A 23,982-nucleotide genomic window follows, 5' to 3' on the forward strand; every position below is an offset into this window, starting at 1 on the left:
CTCCTCTTGCCTTCAATCTTTCCCAGCATCAGGTCTTTTCCAATGAGTCAGCTCTTTTCATTAGGTGGCCAAAGTATTGGAGCTTCAGCATCAGTCCTTCCAGTGAATAATCAGAGTTGATTTCCTTTAGAATTGACTAGTTGGATCTCCTTGCTGTCCAAAGGATTCTCAAGAGTCTTCTCCAGAACCACAGTTCGAAAGCATCAGCTCTTCAGTGCTCAGTCTTTACTGTCACCTCTCAAATCTATACATGACCACTGGAAAAACCATAGCTTTGACTGGACGGACCTTTGTTGGCAAAGTAATGTCTCTGCTTTTTAATATGCTGTCTAGGTTTGTCAAGGCTTTCCTTCCAAGGACCAAGTGTCTTAATTTCATCACTGCATTGATTGTCTGCAGTGATTTTGGAGCCCAAGAAAATAAAATCTGTCACTGTTTCCACTTTCTCCCCATCTGTTTGCCATGAAGTGTTGGGACTGGATGCCATGATCTTAGTTTTGTGAATATTGAGTTGTAAACCAGCATTTTCACTCTCCTTTCACCTTCATCAATAGGCTCTTTAATTCCTCTTCACTTTCTGCCCTTAAAGTGGTATCATCTGTTAAAGTGTATCATCTGAGGTTTTTGATACTTCTCCTGGCAAGAGAATTGTGTTAGGAATTTGTGTTCCATGTCTTATATTAACTTTGGAATATTTTCAGCCATTGTTTCTTCAAATATTTCTTTTGTCCCATTCTTTCTTCTTTTTCTGATTCCAGTTATATTAGAACCTATGTTGCACACTTCTTGAAAGTCCTGTTTGTTCTGTTCTTCACTTCTTTTCTCTCAATGTTTTTGGTTGGGGTAGTTTCTACTGACTTATCTTCAACTTCACTGATTCTTTCCCTGGCTCAGTTAAGTTTACTAATGAGCCTATTGAAGGCATTTTTTATTTCTCTCTTTTTATTTAATTTTTAGCACTTTCATTTTATTCTTTCTTATAGTTTCCATTAATCTGCTGAGTTACCAATCCAATTTTGCATGTTCTCCTTTTGGGTTAGAGCTCTAAACATGTTACTCATAGTATTTTAACTTTGATTCTAGGTATTTCCAACATCAGATTCTGTGTCTCATTCTGAGTTCTGACATATTCTTTGTCTTTTCTGAGTGTTGTTTTTCCTCTGCTTTTTCTTATGCCTTGTGATTTTTTTTTAATTGTAAGCCTGACTTATTTTGTAGAACAGTGGAGACTGAGCTGCAATTTTTTTTTCAGTTTGAAAGCAATCACTGTTTAATAACTGACCAGATTACAGAAATACTCATGGTAGATACCTTAGTTCATCCTTCTAATAATAGCCTATTGATCTGGCCTTCCCTGTTGCCAGCATCTCTACATTCTACAAAATGGTTGATCTTTTTCTTCATGCCACCTCATGGAGAAGATGATTTGAAGGGCCATGGAAAGTTGTTTGCTTCTTTGAAATGATTTTCAACAGTATGGGATCTCGTGGATCAGCTCCTCCATGCAGATGATGCCATATTTACCAAGAGATTGAGCAGTCAATGCGTTATCTGTCAGGACAATTTAATTTTTGTTGATTTTTGTCATAACCATGCTTGTTGATCAGTTCACTTACTGACTTCAGGTTTGGGTACCCCTCCTATGCAACATATGGTTCCACAGTCCTCAGCATGTTAATTGAAGCCATGTTGAGCTTCACACAGGTGCCACTGAAGATCTGATGGAGGCAAAGAAGCTGCCACACCCTCCAGACCTTTGGGCTCACACCATTGATACCTCTGATCCTGATAACAAATGCCAGTTGGATTCCACGGGTATGTAGAAGTTGATGACTTTTCTTGTCATCCTAGCCATTCGAATCTCAGTTCTGTACATCTGCCTATATTCTTTGTGATGGTGCTCAGCTTTTTCATAAATAAGCTTCCTCCTTGCCTTTCAAAGCATCTTTTGGGCACTTCTTTCTCAGGCGCTTGTGTTTAAGCTCTGTGAAATTTTTTCACTTTTTCTTAAGAGTTTTGGCACAGCAGGAACCTTTTTTTCCCTTCTCTTCTGCACCCTCCATTTTTCTAGCTGGAAAAGAGCTGAAGTGCATAATTTTTATGTCTGTAAATGGGCACATCTTTCCTTGTGTGAGGCCTTTGGTTCAGGGATTTGAGTTAATCTAGTTTGGAGTTGAACTTGTTTTAAGTTTGGTTGCTATTGTACTTCAGGCTTCAAATTCTTAGTTTGTGATTAGGGTGGGGGTTGGTTTATTTTATTGAGTGTCAGGTCTTGCTTCAGAACTGTGACTTGGGTCTCCTTACGTGCTCTTGGTCTTCTCTGGTCCCTCTGCTGGCAGTACTCTGCTGTTTACTTGTTATTGGAAGTAGGTTAGCTTAGAGGTGGGGAGTGGTGGTGGGATGTGGCCTTTTGTTCTGATTAAACCTCCGGCTTGGGCTTGCAGCACTGTCCCAAGGACGTGCCCTTCCCCTAGCTATTATGTGGGCTCAGTGTATAGTCCTGCCCTTCTCCCAGGGTGTCCACCCCTTCCCTCAGTTGCAGCAAGTTTTAACCAGTGCTTTAAGGACAGAAGCACTGACAATAAATCCCCTACATACATTCTGAGAGCATGTTCGTAAGTCCAACAGAGTTAGCCTAGTTACCCAGCTAACACAATTGGCTTCAAAGTACCATACTGTAATAGGTTTACAATACTTTTCACACAAATAATACATAAAAAACAAGCAAGCACAAAAAGTAAAGAAAATATTTAAAATCTTTCAGGATAGTATCTCGAAGAGCACAGTAGTATAGTACAACAGCTGGGCTACAGAGGCTGGCATCGAGTGGACACAGAAGGAGTTCCTGACTGGAGGAGGGAGAGCAGGTGGGAGGTGGCAGAGCTGAGGGATCGTCAGCAACAGGAGACCTAGGGCAAGCTGCAGCTTTCACTCGTGCCTGATGGCGATGGAACACACGTTCGCGTCTTTGAAGGAAGGAAACGTGAAGATTCGTGTGTAGGGAACTTACTTTCACAAGTGAAGGTTTTTCTTCCCTAGTGGAGGTGGCAAGGGAAGGATCTGGGTGGACATGTTGTTCCTGAGGTGCTGCTGCATTTCCCTTCCCCCAAGTCTGCGTCACAACGGGCGCTCCACAGTGGGCACATCACAAAGGGCTCTTTGGGGCAGAGGGGTTGGTGGGGGAAGATCTTGCAGAAGGCTGGGGTCACCCCAATTTCAGCGGCCTCCATTGGTTTCACACTGTTCCTTCAGCAAGCCTCATCAGGCTTTTTGTCACTTTGCTGTTTATTCTGGCTGAATTCCTCTTGTCAGTGGCCACCTGGAGTTGACCCCAAGTGAGCACAAGGTTGTCTCCTCTCTCCTTGCAGGCTCTTTCTCTCTCTCCAAAGATTTTGAGCCAATTGGTTGTTTTGTGATGGGTTTCAAGAAAGTCATGACTTTGAAATTAGTGCAGCTCTTTTTTATTGTGAGGGCAGGCAGCTATGTTCTTACAGCTTTCCTATTCCAGGGTGGAAGACAGAAGTTTGGTTACCCTTAAAATTTTTACATGCACATTTAACTAAGTCAAAGCTTCATTATTATTCCTATCCTCTCAAATAAGACAGAGATTTTAGTATGGCTTACCTTTTAACCTTCATCACCTCTCTTCCGTCTTAGTTATTTATGCTTTGGTTTTGCCTTGTGGAAGCCACCTTAAGTCTGTAAAATAGTGAATATTTACTCAATATATTTCCCAAGTTTCTTTGCTCACCATTCTTGATTCACTCCATTTCTTCCTTTGGGTTTAGTTTTCTTCTTATAAAGAATGTTCTTAAAGTAGTTCTTTTGCTAAAAGCCTATTAGTAGAAAACTTGATGTTCTTGGTGTTTCTGCAAGTGTCTTTACTTCAGTTTTTCTCTTGAATGATTGTTGAGATGGGCACAGAATTTATGTTGACAGTTACTCCCTTAGCACATTATTGATGTTATTTTCTTGTCTTTTGGCAAGTCTTATTTATTAATGAGAAGACTTTAGTCAGTTCAGGTGTAATTTCTTTGTAGCTAAGTATCTTTTCTCTTGGGCTACCTTTAAGATTTTTTTCCTTATATTTGATTTTTTTTTTTTTGCAGTTTCTTGGTGACATCTCTAGATGTGGATTTGTTTCATTTATCCTATTTTTTATTTGATGTACACTGTCAGCCTGAAAACTCATGACACCTTAAATTGTGGAAAAAATTTTAGATACTATTTTTTAAAATAATGCTTCTTCTCCATTTTCCACTTCTAAAACCCTTATCGAGATATATGTTGGAATTTTTCATTGTGTTCCTTAAAGTTTCTTTTATATTTTCACTTCTGGGTGATTTTTTGACATCTGCCTTACAATTCACTAATTTCTGTTTAGCTGTGTCCAGTCTACTTGTTAATACATTTATTGAGAATTTTCATTGAAAACATTTGACTGTATTTTTAAATATAAATGTTTCTGTGTTTTCTTTCAAATCTGCTTCTTAATTTTCATCAGGACTTTTTCTCGTCTTTTCTTTGAACATTTAAAAATATAGTTATGTTTGTTTCCTTTGGATTATTTTCCGAGCTGTAGTTCTTGAGAAATGAAATCTCCCATTTGTCTCCCCTCCAAGTTTTGCTTATTTCTTTGTGTGGTTCACAACATTTGACAATTTGGGTATTGTGGGATGCTCCTTTGGATAGTTTTGCATTTGTCTTGATGGGACCCTTTGGGTTCACTGCTCCTGGAGAGTTTTTGATCTCTTCTCAGATTATTGGCTTCTGACATCTGGAGAATGATGTGAATTTGGACTTCATATCTGTGGTAGAGGAAAGACTTGGGTTTTCCGTTTTGCTTTGCCTCACTCTTACACCCAGCTCTGGGTTGCTGTGTGTAGCTTTTTTATTTATCCAAGGCAGCCGTTCATTTGATATTTCATAGCTTTATGTTGGTGCTTCATTTCCAGCTTTTTTCTCATGCACAGAATTGAGGTATCTCCAGTTTCCTGGTATCATATTCATTGAGTTTGCAGTCCTTCGTTTAGAGGGTAGAAGTGAGCAGGTCTTTGTCCTGTTGTCCTGTGAAGAATCTCATTTAACAAGCTCTTGTCTTTGCAGGCACTCCTTTCTATTCAGCTGTTCCTGGCTATGGGTCAGAAAGTAGTTCATCCTTTTAAGAACCAGGAAGTAGTTGCAACCACCACAGGCATCCTCTAACTTGAACAGATAATTTACAGAAAGTTCATTCAGATGTCAGTTATGTTGAACACAGTTCCTGTTATCTGATATGAACTATGTTAATTTTAAAAAATGGGTTAGTTTCCCAGATACCCTCAGGAGTCTAGTCTTTCCATGATGCATTGAAATTTATATAGACTTGTGAGGTCTTTGGTATTGTAATCAGCAGGTGGGTGATTTCTGTGGGGAAAAGCATTTTAACCTTCTCAGGGAGAGAACAGAGTATTAGTTTTCTCTGGGCTGACCTGCCAGGACTGGTCCCTGTTAATTTTTACAAACCTTAACCACTGTTCTCAAGCCTGCCACTAAATCATCACCATGCATACTCAGCACACAGCCTTATCTCCACTCAGTTGAGAATATTGCGGGCCTTCTGGCTGATTTTCTCCAGTTTCTGGCACCATCTGCAGATTTATCAGCCCCATTCTCTCCTGAGCTGCCCTTTCCCCCGTCTCTGAGGATGAGGTGCTTCTGCTGCTGTTTGAGGCCAGTTCCTTGGCTGGCGCCTTCAACTTCAGTGCTGCTGCTTTTGCAGTCTTTTTTCATCAGTTATTCTTCCTCCGCATCCTGTATCCCAGTGGCTCACAACTAGAGTTGGTCCAGATTTTGCCCCCAGGGGACAGTGTCTGGAAACATTTTTGATTGTCACAACTGGAGTGGTAGCCTGCGTGTTGCTGGCATCTGGTGAGTAGAGGCCAGGGATGATGCTAAACACTTCACAGTGCACAGCGCCCGGCAGCAAAGGATGACCTGCTCCAAAATGTCCGTGGTGCTGAGGTTCAGTAACCTTGCTGTATCCTTAGAGTCTTCCTTTTGATTATTATTTGTTTTTTTTGCCCATTATGTTATTCCTAAGGTTCTTATCCTAGAAAACCTTCCCTGAACCACTTGTCCACTCTTTTCTTAGCTAACTAACCTCTTTTCCCCTTCCCAGCTAAACATCTGGGTGGCCTATATATCATTTATCCATCCCTCATCCACTGCTCACACTTCAGCTTTTGATCTCTTAACTTCCCACTCTCACATTATTAAAGTTTTTATGTGATCATCTATGGCCTCTTGTTTGTTGCGTCTAATGGATTCATTCAGTCCTCATTTTACTTGACATTTCTGTTGCGCCTGACACTATTAGTCACTAGCTCCTTGAAGCAGCGTGTTTCCTTTGCATCCTTGTTCTCCATATCCTTCTCTTACGTTTCTTTCCATCCTCTGTAACTTTGTCTTGATCTACTTTCTCCTTACACACTGCTGTTACCTGGGTTTAGCTTCTTGGTCAAGTGTTGTCCTAGGTCACTCTCTCAATTATACCCCGAGTTTCAGTTCTACTTACATGCAGATATAATTGTAAACTCTTTCCTGATTTTTCACTACAAGCTTTCAGACTCAATAACCTGCTGGAAATCTACACTTGACTCTTCTATAGGCACTAATTCGGAGAAGGCAATGGCACCCCACTCCAGTACTCTTGCCTGGAAAATCCATGGATGGAGGAGCCTGGTAGGCTGCAGTCCATGGGGTCGCTAAGAGTCGGACACGACTGAGCGACTTCACTTTTACTTTTCACTTTCACGCATTGGATAAGGAAATGGCAACCCACTCCAGTGTTCTTGCCTGGAGAATCCCAGGGACGGGGGAGCCTGGTGGGCTGCCGTCTATGGGGTCGCACAGAGTCGGACACGACTGACGCGACTTAGCAGCAGCAGCAGCATAGGCACTAATATGAAGTACACATACTTTCCTGAAACTTGCTCTTCCTCCTTAATTAAGGAAAAAAAAAATCTCTGTTAATGGTTCCTCCATCCATGCAGGCTCCAAAGGTGGATAGTTGGGTCTTATCCAACTCAGATATATTATTAATATCTATAGTTGCTGTATGACATTAAAATGTGATTTTGACCATAAAACTCATCTGCTTGAAAAGCCTGCAGTGGTGCTCTGTTGCCAATGGAAGGAGAAAGTTTGGAGAAAATCTGATTTCTTTATCTGGCTTATCAGGCTCTCCTTGGTATGGTTTCTGCCTGCCTCTCCAGCCGGCATCCTTTCCTTGTTTGCCTCAAACATGGTGCTCTCCAACGTGTAGACTTCTCCATAAAATTCTGTTTCAAACGTGATGTCTTTGCTTATGCCATCTCCTTTGTGTGGAAGATAGCATCTACAGTAGAGTGTGTGGGTTGCTAGCTCTCTGGCTGCTGGGGCTCCCTATTCCTCATGGAAGCTACAGTTAATTGATACCTCCCTACTTCTCTGGCCTCAATGTTAGTGAGGAATATTCCTTGTCTGAACTATCATTTTGGAGAGCCAGGACTATGTAAGTGCTGGCATCAGTCCTGCTGAAAGAGGGTGGGAAGTGGGCACATGTTTCACAGCTCTTCAGTTACGTGGTTTACTATTTGCTTCCCAGGTGGTTGAGCAGTAAGGAATCTGTCTGCCATTTATTTTCTTAGTCCCAATCTTGGCCTGCTTCATAGCTCCTTGGAATTCCTCACTGATCGATCTCCTGGGAGCACCTCATGTATTCTCAGGATTGCTCTCAGTTTATTTTTTATATTTCTTTTGCCTATTTCAGGGGGTTTTAGTGTGGGAGGGAAGGCAAACGTGTGTCTGATCAGCCATTTTAAAGCAGAACTGCAGTGCCCTATACCTCATATGGTTTCTGTTTTTTCTCTATTTTAGACATACTGGCAAACAATGTCTTAAATTTTGTTTTTAATTTAAATTTTATTTTCTGGCCGTGTCCTGAGGCTTGCGAGACCTTAGTTCCCCAGTCAGGGATCTAACCCATGCCCTTGGCAGTGAAAGCCCAGAGTCCTAACCACTGGACTCCAGGGAATTTCCGAGTGTCTTTAAAGTGAATCCTTGTGTACATTTTTGATCCTTTTCTTAGGACGCTAGTCTTATGTCCCTCCTTGAGGATCACTGGGGGTGATGTATAGGTGACACTGATGGGAGTGTGCCATGCTTGTGAAGGGTGTAGAGGGAACACTGCTGATTCACCTAACGGAAAGGTTGCCAGTTGTTTTATTTTGTCCATTCTGGTCCCTAGTGTTGGTTTTTGTTGGATTTAAAAAAGTTACTTGTAAGATTAAATACTTACAAAATTTATTATTTTGATATTTGTATTTTTCTATATACATTTTCTTTCCTGTTCTTTTTTGTGTGTGTGTTCATAAAGTGTTTTTTTTTAAGTCTCTTAGAGGGTTCAGTTGATTCTTTCCCTTTAACATGAAATGAGCAAATGGTGCCAAATATAAGGTCCATTGCTCTTTTTTTTTTTTTTTTAGTTTGAATTTATTATCATATGATTCTTGGAAAATGAAAATCCACTCCTGGTTTTGTGGTTATTAATACCTAACAAAGTAGCTGTGAAAATTAAATGAAATAACATAGATGAGATGCCCAACACCGTACTTGGTATGTAATAGGCAGCAGTGGGTATTAGTTCCTTTCATGCATTCTTTCTCCTTTGCCAGATTATTAAAATAACTTCACTACAACATACCTGAGAGAGGGAAAGAAAAAAAAATCATGTGTATTTACTGAACCCTTGTTAAAGGAAGGGCAGTATGCCAGATACCTTGAGGGATACAGAGGTGTTTAAGGCACCTTCCTGTCCAGGGATAAACATTAGCCTACTATATATATCTTTACCTTTTTAGGCTTTTTTTTTTTTTTTTTAAATCATGGTGTTCTGAAAACCTTTCAAACTTTAAGCTGTATTATTTTGTTTGAGCACAGAACACTTTAAAGGTTGGTGTGCCACATTTAATCCATTACATTTCTATGAGAGTAGTTATTGGCTTCGTTTTATAGATGGGGGCCCTGAAGGGTGATCTGCCCTGCTTCTGGCTGGGGTAAAAATAGGATATGTTGGGATGTAGAAGAATGCTAACAATTGTATTTCCAGTCTCAGTAGGTGCTGAATAAATATTTGTTGAATGAATGAATCATCTTTTATTAAATGATGTTAAGCACAGTCCTAACTCGCATCTCTGCTTCTTACTGTTTTACTTTTCCCCTGTTATATTTTATGCTGTTAAAGCTTTAAAATTCAATGGTTGGAACACAAGACATTGGAAGTTGGAAGACAAATGCGACACTGTTTTAGTCATAATGAAAAAAGGCTTTAAGAGGAGATTTTGTGCTGATGCTGATTGTATTTGCCAATTTAATTTTTTTGCCCTGGTGCTGATTGTTTGCAAGACCACCTTTCTAGTTCATACAACAGCTGCAAGGGGCTTCCCAAGTTTGGGGCTAGGGTAAATGGCCCAATTTGTTGCACTCTAAGAATGACTCTGCTGTTAATAGTCAGGTTTTTCATATAATCTCTAGTCAAGAGGGAAAAATTAGCAATTATAGTTAGTCTCTGGAGATTTGAGTTCATATATTACTTTTAATATATGAACTAGCAAATATACAAACTTTAATGGATTAAGTGATTACCATCTCAGAGTTTGTTCAGTATTTAGCTTTCTTTAGCTGGTTGGCTTGGATAGTGAAATAAGGTTCTTAGTGAAAATGGTAACACCCAGGAAAGGATCGGTGGTGGGACATACAAGGCCTTATTGCAGAGAGTGGTGTTAACACACGGGCTTCACATCTCCTTCACTCTGCACATGGAATACTCCATTTGGTTTTTATAAAAAAAATTTTAATTTTTAAAATTTATTTTTAACTGAAGGACAATTGCTTTACAGTGTTGTGTTGGTTTCTGCCATACAACATGGTTGGTTTCAGCCATAAGTATACATATAAGTGAAAAAAAAACAAAGTGTTAGTCGCTCAATCGTGTCTAACTCTTTGTGACCCCATGGACTGTAGCCCACCAGGCTCCTCTGTCCATGGAATTCTCTAGGCAAGAATACTGGAGTGGGTAGCCATTCCCTTCTACAGAGAAATCTTCCTGACCCAGGGATTGAACCGGGTCTCTTGCATTGCAACTAATTCTTTACCATCTGAGCCATCCCCTCCCTGTTGACCTTCCTTCCCACACCCCTCCAATCCCATCCCTCTAGGTCCATTTATTGTTTGTTTGTTTCTTGCTTTTAACATTAGTTTTATCAGAAAGTCAGGAATAGAGAGGGGTTGAGAGCTTATTAATATTTTCTTCATGTTAACTGAGCATCATTTTCTAGTTAAAATAAGGAGATGCAACTTCTACAATTAAAATAATTAATGAAGAAAAGCCACAGAGTGTCCGACTGTTTTGCAACCCCTTGGACTGTAGCCCACCAGGCTCCTCTGTCCATGGGATTTCCCAGGAAAGATTACTGGAGTGGGTTGTCATTTCCTTCTCCACCATTTAGCCTTAAGCTTACTAAATTTATTTCTTTTTATAAATTTTATGAATAGATAGACCTGTTCATCACATTTTGGGTTTTCCCACTTCGTTTTTCTACTTAGAATGCATTCAGTGAGGCTTGCAGACAACTTTTGTCTTGTAAAATAATGTCGCAGGTAAAAATATGCCTTTGGGAGTTGTAAAAAAACCTTAGTTTGGTTCTGGCCTTAATACTTCCTAGCTATGTGATCAGGGACAAGGTGCTAATGACTCTGGAACTGATTTCTTAGCTTTTAAATGCATTAGGATTAAATGTGATGATGTATATAAAAATATTTAGCATCGCTCCAATGTATGGAAGTTCTCCCAAAGCATGGTTTTAAGCCCTGTGGCTTATCTCTTAAGGACATAGCATGCTGGCTAAGTGTGGGGATTCTGGAGCTTGACTGCCTGGATTTGACCCAGTTCTGCCATTTACTGCTTATGAGACTAACCTCTCTTAGTCTACTTACTGGTAATATGAAGTTTCTGGTAGTAAAGGACCCAGAAGCATTCTTGGGAGGATGAAACAAATTAATGTAAATAAAGCTGCTAGATCAGGGCTTAGCACAAAAGCACTATTTGTTTTAACTGTTGTTATTATTTTATCACATTTGAGAACCCAGTGTGCCACCAGCTTTCATTTGAAATATTTTGTTCTGATGAAATTTTTTGCTTCTCTCTCTGATTTCAAGCTCCATGAGAGCAGGGCCTGGTCTGTTTTGTTCACTACTGAATTGCTACCATCTGGTATAGTGACTGGCATAAAGTACTTATTCAGGAAACATTTGTGGAATGAATAAATGGATGATGAATGTTCCATTTTCCATGAATTGTGTTTGCCAATATTCTAATTCAAGTAATTTTTTTTCATTGTTAAGTCTCTGTTAAGAAAAAGTGTATAACAAAATTTATTACACCAAAAAAGTTCCCTGTGTTTACAGGTTGAAATCCAAGTTTCTTAACTTTGCATTAAAAAAAAAAAAAAAAACCCTATGGAATCTAACTATACCCAGGTTTCTTCTCTTTTAGAATGAGGAGTTTTGACTGGATACCTTTTTCTATCTCATTTCAAGTGTATGATTCTCAGGGATGTGAATTAATTCACTGGGTTGTTGTAATACCCAGTCAGTAAAGTGGTAAACACAAAAGCACTTTGCAAACAATGCAGTAATACTATCATCATTGTTTATAATAACACTGAAGTGTTTTTAGCCCAATTTTGCTGGAATATGCCCCCCTTTTTGCTCACTCAGCTGTAACCCTACCCATTTTTCCTGTCCTAGTTCAAATCCTCTTTCTTGTGTGAAACCCAACCTCCCCACTCTGAAAGGAGCACTCTTTGCTTTGCACATTTATAGCCACTGTGATTTGTGTAGTTCATTTGGTAATCATGCATCTGAATCATTTCATCTTGCCTGTTGTCTTGATGTATTAACTAGGATCTGAAATGTTTAACTCTTAATGAAACCAGTAAGTTTATTGAACTTAATTAAATTAATTACCTTACTTTCTGGGCACAACATTTTCACGTATTAATCTGAGTTTTCACAATTTAATTGTAAGATGCTGTTAAAACATAAACTGAGGTATATTAAAATTTTTGAGAGAAAAGATTGATTTGAACTGATGCTGCTGCTGCTAAGTCACTTCAGTCGTGTTCGACTCTGTGCAACCCCATAGGCGGCAGCCCACCAGGCTCCCCCGTCCCTGGGATTCTCCAGGCAAGAACACTGGAGTGGGTTGCCATTTCCTTCTCCAATGCGTGCAAGTGAAAAGTGAAAGTGAAGTCGCTCAGTCGTGTCCGACTCTTAGCGACCCCATGGACTGCAGCCCACCAGGCTCCTCCGTCCACGGGATTTTCCAAGCAAGAGTACTGGAGTGGGGTTGATTTGAACCGGACAGTGATTGGAGTGCTTGGCTGACAGGAGCCAGGGAAAAGTTTTATACAGAGAAGGTGTGGTGGCAAAGAAAGGAAATTATTTGTTGCCTATGGCTTAAAGCCTAGTTGGCTGTTTGTGATTGGTTGTCCTTAGGTTTTGATTTCATGAACTTGAGGCTTTGGTTTTGGTTTGGCTACAGAAGCGATCAAGGCATTAGAGCCATCTCAGTCTAATGGCATCTTTGTTTCATTAATTTAATACTACTTTAAGAACAAAGATTATGATATGTACTTTCTGGTTTCATGAATGACACCTTTATATATAATAAGTCATGGCATTGGGTGATTATGTAGTTGATGTATCATTAATGTTAAAATCAAGTTGCAAATATCATTCTCCTTTTCAGAACCAGTCTAGCATTTGTGATGGGCTTCCCAGGTGGCTCAGTAGTAACGAATCTCCCTGCCAATGCAGGAGACCCAAGACACTTGGGTTCAATCCCTGGGTCAGGAAGATTCCCTGGAGGAGAAAATGGCAACCCACTCCAGTATTCTTGCCTGGAAAATCCCATGGACAGAGGAATCTGGGGGCTATAGTCTATAGGGTTGCAAAGAGTCAGACACCACTGAAGTGAATTAACATGCATGCTAGTATTTGTGATAACTGGATTTTTGTTCATTTGTTTCATATTTTGTTTTCCTCTTTAGTTTGTTTTCAAATACATTGAATTATTTCTTACTTATTTCTCCTCCGTCAAGGTAGAAATGCTATTTTTTCTTAAATTGTTTATCTTGAATTTTCACAGATCCTTTTGGACAACTACCATTTCTCTCACATATTATCTTGTAAAATCTATCTGTTCAGTGATTTACTGAGATCACTCTTTGAGCATCAAGATCAAAAGAAATATTAATAGAATTTTCATTATCCATAGTGAATCTGGTTTTTAAAAATGATTTGAGGTCAAACCAACAAGCAATGTAGCCCCAGCTGAGGCTCTTTTGAAGAGGCAGTTAATATTCTTAGGGTTACCTGAAAGAGGTGGCCATTGTGCAGAGACTTTAATAAGTGTTGGCAAGATGTTTTTGATGGGAACTCCCTTATTTGATGCATTGAAATCAATAATTGGAAAGTTAAATTTAAAAAATTATTGAAGTCCTGAGTAATAAGAGTATACATACAACAGAAATATTTTGCTGTAAAGCATGTTTCCTTGTCAGTAACTTGAAGGACAAGGTTTGTTTTGAGTATGACTGAGTTTTAGTGTCACCTCTCTTGTACAAGTCCATCTATCTGTGCAATAGGTCCAGTTTTGATTTCTCGAAAGTGGAGCAGTAATTTAGACCATTTAGTGCAGAATTTTTTTGAAGCAGAGTGAAAGCATTTAGTGCTGAATTGTAGATTTTCACAGATTTTTCCTCCTTTTAATATTTGACAGACATATCTGTCATTATTTTTATTGAAAAGTGACTCATCATTTTTATTGAATCTTGCCATAGCATACAACCTAATTTTCACAGAACAATAACTTTCTTTTAATTGACTTAAATACTATTTAGTTGAAAACCAAATAGTTTGGAGGAAGAAGTGCAGGGTGACTTCTGGATGCCAGGCATGTATCTCAATTTAAGGGAGCAGAAGTGTGAAGTTGAACTAAACAGTTATCTATTAGCTAGAAATATTTGTTCTGTTGGCATCAGCTGATCTGTTTTATAGGTAACGAGTTGGTAACTGTTAGGTCTGTTAAGTGACATGATGGAGGCCAGTAGGGCTTGAGTGCACATGCAAATGGACTTTTGTAATACATTTCAAAAAGCCCATTTTCCATGAATAACATGCTTTTTGGTTTTTTTTTGTTTTTGTTTTTGTTTTTTTTTTGAATGTTACAGAGGTAATTGAGTTAGAGTGCCTGGAGAAAATCACTCAGTTCAAATAAAATCACCATGAAGCATCTTCCCTAAGAAGTTTCCCCTTTTCCATAGATGTAGGTAGTTTCTGCTTCATCTGGGTGTGTTAGACACCTTACATATATCTTTTTGCATTTCTCACATGTAATTAGTTTACCTATCTGTTCTCCTCTTCTATGAGTTCCTCCTCCAAGGAGCTTTTGTAGACCACGTCTAATCCATAGTTGGTGCCTAAAAAAATTGAATGAAAGAGAAGTTCTGGCCATTTTAACAGATGATACAACCCAATCTGCCTGAAGTGTGGTTTTCATTGGTGTGCCATAAGAAAATAAGCTATTATTATCTATAAAGTCCAGAAAATATTTTAGTATTGTTATACTCAGTTGAGTGCATTATATTCTGTACGTCAGAGATACTATCTTATGTCTACAAAGGAAGTAGATTGAGTTTGATAATACATGGTTCTTGCTGGAGAGGGTGTGGAGAAATGTGAACCCTCCTACACTACTGGTGGGAACCTAAGTTGGTACAGCCACCGTGGAGAATATGGAGGTTCGTTAAAAAACTAAAAATAGAATTATCATGATTCTGCATTCCCACTTCTGGGCATATATCTGGACAAAGCTATAATTAAAAAAGATACAGGCACCCCTATGTTCATAGCAGTACTATTTACAATAGCCAAGACATGGAAACCATCTAAAGGTCCATCAGCAGACTAGTGGATAAAGAAGATGTGGTGTATGTATATGATGGAGTATGATTCAGCCACAAAAATGAATGAAATAATGCCATGTGCAGCAACATGGATGAACCTAAAGATTATGATACTAAGTAACTCAGATAAAGACAAATGCTATATGATATCACTTATATGTGGAATCTAAAATATGACACAAATGAACCTATTTATGAAACAGACTCACAGACATAAAGAACAGACTTGTGGTTGCTAAGGGGGAGATGGGTGGGGGAGGGATGGAGTGGCAGTTTGGGATTAGCAAATGCAAACTTATATATATGTATAACTGCATCACTTTGTTGTATACCAGAAACTAACACAACATTGTAAATCAACTGTACTCCAATTAAAAAATAATAATACGTGGTTCTTGTCTGTGCACGTGTATCCTAATAGCATAGTGGGGACTTATGGAGAGGCAAAATTAACTGGAGTCTGGAGGAATCTGAGCGGTTTGAGAGTAGATAGAACCTGAACTGGGCTGTGAATGGTAATAACAATTAAGGCTTTTGGGTATGTATGTATTACTTTATGGGCTTCCCTTGTGGCTCAGCTGGTAAAGAATCCACCTGCAACACGGGAGACCTGGGTTCGATCCCTGCGTTGGGGAGAGCCCCTGGAGAAGGGAAAGGCCACCCACTCTAGTATTCTGGCCTGGAGAATTCCATGGACTGCATAGTCCATGGGGTCGCAAAGAGTCGGACACAACTGAGCGACTTTCACTATTACACCTTACTACTTTATAGCATTTGATAGTCAGGATCGCCTTCCAACTTTCTTCCCTTCTTTTCTGTTACATACTCCCAGTCTTTCCTCTCCCATTTCCAGTCTTTGCCTCTGCAGTATATTTGCTGTCTTTAACATTCTGCCTTTGGCCACCTTCCTCTTTCTGTCCTTGGTGCTTTATTGTTTTAACCCTAGCCCCAACCTTCTGGAAATATGCTTTTCTCTCTTCTACACGTCAATAACACTTCATCAGTGTCCCTTTTACAGCATTCCCCCCACCCCTTCACTCTAGTCGTATACATACATGCCCTCCACTGGGCTGTAACTTTGGAGAGCAGTATGCATCTTTGCAGTTCTTAGACTATCTAGTATATAGTTTTGTGAGTAGTAAGTGCCGTGAACCTTTCTTTTAAACTTCTCTCCCCAAACTCAGCCCTTCTTTCAGACTTTCCATTTTCTGTTCATGGTACTAGAGTTCTCTCTTTAATTCCACATTCTGATTAGCAGTTTTTGCTGCTGGTGTCCTCAAACTGTTACTCATAGCCACACCATTCTTTTCACTCTCATGCCAATTAAAAAACCAAATATTGAGGGTGTATTACATTCTAAGCACTATATAAGTTCTAGAAATACAAATATTACAGATCCAGCCCCTTGTTCTTAGAATACCAGTGAGGGAGAGACACACACATTCTGGTACCTTATCGAGCTTATGTTTGTTGAATGCTTCTCTGTGCTGGGTCACTGTAATGGCACTCAAGTTTGAGAGCCAGTAATCTACACTTCCTTGGTCGGAGAAAAGTCAGTTGCCCTTTGGTTGAAGAGTAGGGTTTAAGAAAAGCAGTGATGAGAATACAAAGGCAAAATTAGAAGAGACCTTGAATACTAGCATGGGAGTATGTAGGGGCTGGGGAACCATTTCAGTGGAGGAAGGGACATTCTGGGGGCTTACTTTAGGAAGAGTAAGCTGACAGATTTTTATAGGGTGAATTCAAACTGGAAGATAATTGAAAGTGGTGAGGTAAATTAGAGGAGTAGCCTGGGGAATTGAAAGGAAACCGCTGCCTAGGAGCAATGTGGCTGGGCTGGATAAGCCTTGACAGCCACCTGGGTCAGTGTCTAGACAAAGGCAGCTGCCTCAGAATAAGCTCAGGCTTTGAACCTGGTTTTGGGAGAGCATGATGGTGCCCGCTGACACCGTGTGGGCAGAAGGTGGAGGTGCCACATGGTATGAAAAGTGGGATACGGAGGAAGATCATTCTTTCTAAAGATAAGAAAAGATTCTTGCCCAGAATGATACAGGCTCATTGTAAGAAACTCAGCCACTGGAGGGAAGGTGAAGATCAAAGCAGCATCATTTGAATCTCAGTTTCCAGTGAAAAGCAATACATTTTTCTGTTTAAATATTTGAGTATCCATTTGTTTATTTAAACTCAGTGTCTGATACATAGAATTACACAATTCTAAAAACAGAATTCCTAATGCAAATTGATCTTGAACAACCTGTCAAGGTTTCACACATGAAAGAGTGTACCCAGGTCGGCATGTGTTTAGAAACTGATGGATTTTATATTTGAGAAACAGAAGGTTAGTAAAGAGTGAAGTTTCATTTCATATGGTCATAAAAAGTCCTGTCCATATCAGTTGTTACAGAGGAAATTTGGGGCAAAACAGTTTTAGATATCTGGTATGCCAACGTTACTCTGGGAAGAAGATCCCCAACCATATTTAGACGAAAAGGGTGAAACATTGTGTCTTTTATTAGAATGACAGGGTTATTCTGATGTTTTATAAGAACCAATTAATATTGGACATAAAATGATCTCATACATAGGCCAATAGCAAGTTCTAAAATTCTTTTAAATAGGCAGCTAGCTACCAGTGAATTTCTTAAGTGACAAGCAGAAATGTGGAATATAGTTTGCTAATTTCTTAATTTTATGAAAAATACTTTTTTTGTTGACAGAATACACCATGTTCTATAGTATTTTTTTAATTTAAAATACTGTATTATGGCCATTTTTCTATATCACTAAATATAGTTAAATAATTTGGATAGTGCTATGATTTTTCATTTATATGATGTGATATCATTTACTTTATCAATCCTACATTGACTAATGTTAGATTGTGTTTTGTTGTTGGTTATTATGAATACCACTTCAGTATACAACCTTTGCAGTATCCATCCATCTTTGTCCATTTGTCTGATGGTCTCCCTAGCATAAATCTTGAGAAGTATGATGGATTTTTTAATCAAATGGTACTCCTATATTTAATATGTTGATACCTACTACCAGCTGACTTTCCAGAAACCTTTATATTCCTACCTACTGTGAATTTGAATTCACATTTTTCCATACCTAAGAAAGAGTAGTTACTTTAATCATTATCAGCATGATAGCTTAAAAGCGATTTCTCTTTTTTTTTTCCTTAATTGATTACTAGTGAGATTGAACAGGTTTTCATAGATTTATTAGACAGATGTATTTCTTTTGTGAAAGGCCAGTTTATATCTGTTCTTTTTTGTTTTCTCTTTGAGTGTTTATGTTATACTGATTTATAAGATGCTACTACAGTTCTGGAACCAATTCCACTTACGATCATCAACTAAGATTCTGCATCTTCTGTGTATGTACATGTTTCCTATACCACCAAGCATTTCTTCATCATGAGCTGGATGTTTTACAATTCAACTCAGTTTTGACACTTGGTAAAGAATCTGCCTGCAATGCAGGAGGTGCAGTTCGATTCCTGGGTAAGGAAGATCCACTGGAGAAGGGACAGGCTACCCACTCCATATTCTTGGGCTTCCCTGGTGGCTCAGCTGGTAAAGAATCCGCCTGCAATGCGGGAGACCTGGGTTTGATCCCTGGGTTGGGAAGACCCTCTGGAGAAGGGAATGGCTACTCACTCCAGTATTCTGGCCTAGATATTCCACGGTCTGTATAGTCCATGGGGTTGCAAAGAGTCGGATGTAACTGAGCAACTTTCACTTCACTTCACTTCACTTCACCTGGAGATAGCTTCCCAGGTGGTGCAGTGGTACAGAATCCAAATGCCAGGGAAGGAGACACAAGAGACAGGAGTTCGATCTCTGGGTCGCGAAAATCCCCTGGAGAAGAAAATGACAACCCACTCCAGTATTCTTGCCTGGAAAATCCCATGGACAGAGGAGCCTGGTGAGCTACAGCCCATGGGGTTGCAAAGAGTTGGACACGACTGAGCGCACACATGCACACGCACCTGGAGATAACATCAGATCCCACAGGTTAAGGGCTGAGTCCTACAGGACTGCCCCTGCCTTTAGATGCCAGTCACAAGTCCAGGAAGTCACCTGGGCTTCTGATTAACTGGCTGTAGATTGGAGTTTCTAATGATCTGCTTGTGTTTGATTAATTTCTTAGAGCAGCTCACAGAACTCAAAAGAAGTATTTTACTTCCTAGATTAGCAGTTTATGATAAAAGGGTATATTCAGGAACCCGCCAAATGGAGGAGATGTATAGGGCAAGGTATGGGGGAAAGTGCAGGATGTGATCTTCCATGCCTTCTCTGAGACTGCCACTCTCCCCAAATCTCCACCAGTTCCCCATCACAGAAGCTCTCCGAACCTTGTCTCTTTGGGTTTTTATGGAGGCTTCATTAGGTAGGAATGATTGATTAGATCATTGATGATTGATTTCTTTCTCCAGCACCCAGCCTCCCTCTCCTCCCCAGAGGTTGGTGGTAGGAGTGAAAGTTCCAACCCTCTGGTCAGGTGGTTAGCTCCACTGGCAGACCACCCCCATTGGCTTTCTGAAAGTCAACTCATTACCATAACAAGAGACTCCTTTGTTGCTCTCATCCCTTAGGAAATAATAAGAGTTTTAGGAGTGCTGTGCCAGAAACTGGAACAAAGACCAAGTATGTATTTCTTACTCTTATCACAATATCATTGTTGCTGTTGTTCAGTCACTGCTGCTGCTGCTGCTAAGTCGCTTCAGTTGTGTCTGACTCTGTGTGATCCCATAGATGGCAGCCCACCAGGCTTCCTCATCCCTGTGATTCTCCAGGGAAGAACTAAGTAGCACTAAGTGGCTAAGTCCTGTCTGACTGTCTGCAGCCCCATGGACTGCAGCACACCAGACTCTCCTGTCCTTCACTATCTCTCAGAGTTTGCTCAGATTCATGTCCATTGAGTTGGTGATGCTGTCTAACCATCTCATCCGCTGCTGCCCCCTTTTCCTTTTGCCCTCAATCTTTCCCAGCATCAGGGTCTTTTCCAATGAGTCGGCTCTTTGCCGATCCAGATGGCCAAAGGATTGGAGCTTCAGCTTTAGCATCGGTCCTTTCAATGAATATTCAGAGTTGATTTCCTTTAGGCTTGATTGGTTTGATCCCCTTCTCAAGAGTCTTTTCCAGCACTGCAATTAAAAAGCATCAGTTCTTGGGTCCTTACCCTTCTTTATGGTCCAGCTCTCACATCTGTATGTGACTACAGGAAAAAGCATAGCTTTGACTAGATGGACCTATGCTGTCCAGGTTTGTCATAGCTTTCCTTCCAAAGAGCAAGTGTCTTCTAATTTCATGGCTGCAATCACCATCTGCAGTGATTTTGGAGCCCAAGAAAATGAAGTCTGTCACTGTTCCTTTTGTTTCCCCATTTATTTGCCATGAAGTGATGGGACTGCATGCCATGATCTTAGTTTTTTGAATGTTGAGCTTTAAGCCAACTTTTTCACTCTCCCCTTTCACTTTCATCAAGAGGCTCTTTAGTTCTTCTTCACTTTCTGCCATAAGGGTGGTGTCATCTGCATATCTGAGGTTATTGATATTTCTCCCAGCAATCTTGATTCCAGCTTGTGCTTCATCCAGCCCAGCATTTTGCGTGATATACTCTGCATATAAGTTAAATTAGCAGGGTGACAATATACAGCCTTGACGTACTCCTTTCCTCATTTGGAACCAGTCCGTTGTTCCATGTCCAGTTCTAACTGGACATACAGGTTTCTCAGGAGGCAGGTCAGGTGGTCTGGTATTCCTATCTCTTTGAGAATTTTCCACAGTTTGTTGTGATACACACAGTCAGAGGCTTTAGCATAGTCAATGAAGCAGAAGTAGATATTTTTTGGAATTCCTTGTCTTTCTCTATGATCCAGAGAATGTTGGCAATTTAATCTCTGGTTCCTCTGCATTTTCTAAACCCAGCTTGTACATCTGAAAGTTCGTGGTTCACATACTGCTGAAGCCTGGCTTGAAGGATTTTGAGCATTACCTTGCTGTCCTGTGAAGTGAGCACAATTTGAAAGTTTGAACATTCTTTGGTATTGCCCTTCTTTGGAATTGGAATGAAAACTGACCCGTTCCAGGCTGTGGCCACTGCTATACTAACATATTAAGGATTGCCAACTTAAAAAAGCACAATGTGAGAGTTGTGAGTTAAGTTTTATTTGAGGCAAGATGAGGACTATAGCCTGGGAGGTAGCATTTCAGATACCTCTGAAAACCTCTCCAAAGAGGTAGGGGGAAGGTCAGTGTATATGTGATTTTGGTGAAGGGGGAATGCATGCAATCAAGCACATTATTTTTTTCAGAAGATTTCTGCTGGTCACGAGGAGCAGTTGTCACCATGAAGGATATTAGTGCTTTTCTAGATATGAGGAGATACGAGAATTGGGCTCATAAAATTGGCTCCTGAAAATATCTATCTGAAGACCTGTTCTGTCAGTTATCTCACCTCCCACAGCACAGAGGGCCTCATTTCTGCTCCCCACCTTGAACTCTTCTCAGGGGGTGTTGAAAGTCAGTGGCTGTAGCAGCACATGGTTTAATCCTTGTAGAAGTAGATGCCACATGCCAATTTGTAGCTGACAGGAAATTCAACTTTAGTCTCTTATTATTTTGTAAATTAAGAGGTATACATACTCAATCATTGACCTTTTTCCTTAAATTTAAAAATTGGAGTATAATTGCTTTACAATATTTTTTGTTGTACACACATAGTGATTCACAATTTTTAAAGATTATATTCCATTTATAGTATTATAAAATATTGGCTATATTCTCTGTGCTGTACAGTATATCCTTGTTGCTTATTTTATACATAGTAGTCTGTACCTCTTTTCCCTACCTCTGTCTTTCCCCTTCCCTTTCCTTTTCCCCAGTGGTTTGTTCTCTGTACAGGTATGTATAAGGCTGTTTCTTTTCTGTTATAGTCACCATTGTATTTGTTTTTTTTTTTAGATTCCACATATAAATGACAACATATACTATTTGTTTTGCTCTGACTGACTTCAATAAGCATAATACTCTCCAAGTCCATCCATGTTGTTACAAATGGTAAAATTTCCATCCACAAAACAAAAATAACTTACTGAATGGGAGAAAATATTTGCAAATGATATTATTGATAAGAAGGTAATATTCACAATATATAAACAGCTCATATAACTTAATATCAGGGAAAACCCAAGCACTCTGATTAAAGAATGGGCAGATGACCTAAATAGACATTTCTCCAAAGAAGACCTATAGATAGATGGCCAACATGCTCATGCAAAGATGCTCATCATTGTTAATTATCAGAGAAATGCAAATCAAAACCATAGTGATGTATCACCTCATACCTGATAGAATTACTGTCATCGAAAAGACCACAAATAACAAAAAAACTAAAAATAAGAAAAAACTAAAAGTAGACTACCATGTTGTTGTTCAATCATTTAGTCGTATCCGACTTTTTGCAACCCCATGGACTGTAGCACGCCAGGCCTCCCTGTCCTTCACCGTCTCCAGGAGCTTGCTCACACTCATGTCCGTTGAGTCGGTGATGCTGTCCAACCATCTTGTCCTCTGTTGTCCCCTTCTCTTCTTGCCTTCAATCTTTCCCAGCATCAGGGTCTTTTCCAATGAGTTGGCTCTTTTCTAAATCAGCTTGAGCATACAATCCAGCAATTCCATTCCAGGATATATACCCAAAGAAAATGAAAATACTAATTCAAAAAGACACATGCACCTCAGTGTTCATAAGAGCATTATTTACAGTAGCTGAGATGGAAGCAACTTAAGTGTCCACAGACAGATGAACTGATAAAGTTGTGATATACACAAACACACACATACACCAGAGGAATACTACTTATATTCCATAAAAAGAATGAAATTTTGCCACGTGCAACCGTTGACTTCTTAAACTATTTTATAGTGAAGCACGATAAACACTTAAGGTATGCAGGGTATCTGGGAATTGTCACAAAGCCAACACTTACGTAACTTGACCCAGGTGAACACGTAAACACTACACACCTTCCCCCCAAGTTGTAGTATATCAAGAACTGGGAGAAAGGGTGTTTTATGTCCTGAGTTCAGACAGCACATTTTCTATAAAGAATTTAAAATCAGTATAATTACTGACTAAAAGTTGGTTTGTTTTTTGTTATCACCATGCATTGACCATTAAAAAAATGTGTATGTGTGTTATATGTACTTTATATCTCATTTATCTTTCCTTTCCTTATTAGTTGGTGCTTGTTGTATGCATAAAGAGATATATTCCTACATTATCTTTTAGGAGCTTTATTGTTTTGACTTTTACATTGAGATCTGTAATTCATCTGAAGTTAATGTTTGTGTATGGTATGAGTTATAGGTCAAGTTTAATTTTTCCTTTTCCAAATGTCTTAGCACCATTTATTGCAAAGATCACATTTTCCTCACTGATCTGCAGTGACAGGTTTATTGTACAAAAAGCATTCATTACATGTATAATCTACTTCTGTGCTTTCTGTTCTTGCCTTTCAAATCTGTTTGTCTAATACACTGTCTTAATGACTGTGCTTCATAATAAGTCCTGATATCTGGAGAGAAAATCTTTTTGTTATTCTTCCAGGTGTCTTGTTTTCCTTGGCCATTTGCGTTTCTTAATACATTTTGAACCAGCCTTTAAATTTCCATTAAAATGCCTGTTAGAATTGTTTGGGTTTTTGTTGGATCTCTAGATCAATTTGGGTAGAATTGACATCTTTACAACTGAAGTGATTTAGCAGCAGCAGCAGCAGACATCTTTACAGTGTTAAATCTGAAGAACATGGAACATCCCTTCACTTTAAATTAAGATGTTATTAATTAAATTAAGATGTCCTTTAATTTTTTTAAAGGACATCTTAATTTAATTTTTTTACATTTTTTAAAATTAAAATTAA

The 23,982-nt window shown here is 39.3% G+C and overlaps 1 protein-coding gene and 1 pseudogene across 5 annotated transcripts in view; one reads left to right on the forward strand and one right to left on the reverse strand.

Annotated features, from left to right (window-relative positions):
* CDKL5 (cyclin dependent kinase like 5) overlaps nucleotides 1–23,982 on the forward strand; it is a 182,121-nt gene that overhangs the window by 11,232 nt on the left and 146,907 nt on the right. The window lies entirely within an intron of this gene.
* Nucleotides 1,313–2,063, reverse strand: LOC129639855 (60S ribosomal protein L7-like; annotated as a pseudogene).

This window comes from Bubalus kerabau, chromosome X (genome assembly GCF_029407905.1).
Source record: "Bubalus kerabau isolate K-KA32 ecotype Philippines breed swamp buffalo chromosome X, PCC_UOA_SB_1v2, whole genome shotgun sequence".
NCBI classification, from domain to species: domain Eukaryota; kingdom Metazoa; phylum Chordata; class Mammalia; order Artiodactyla; family Bovidae; genus Bubalus; species Bubalus kerabau.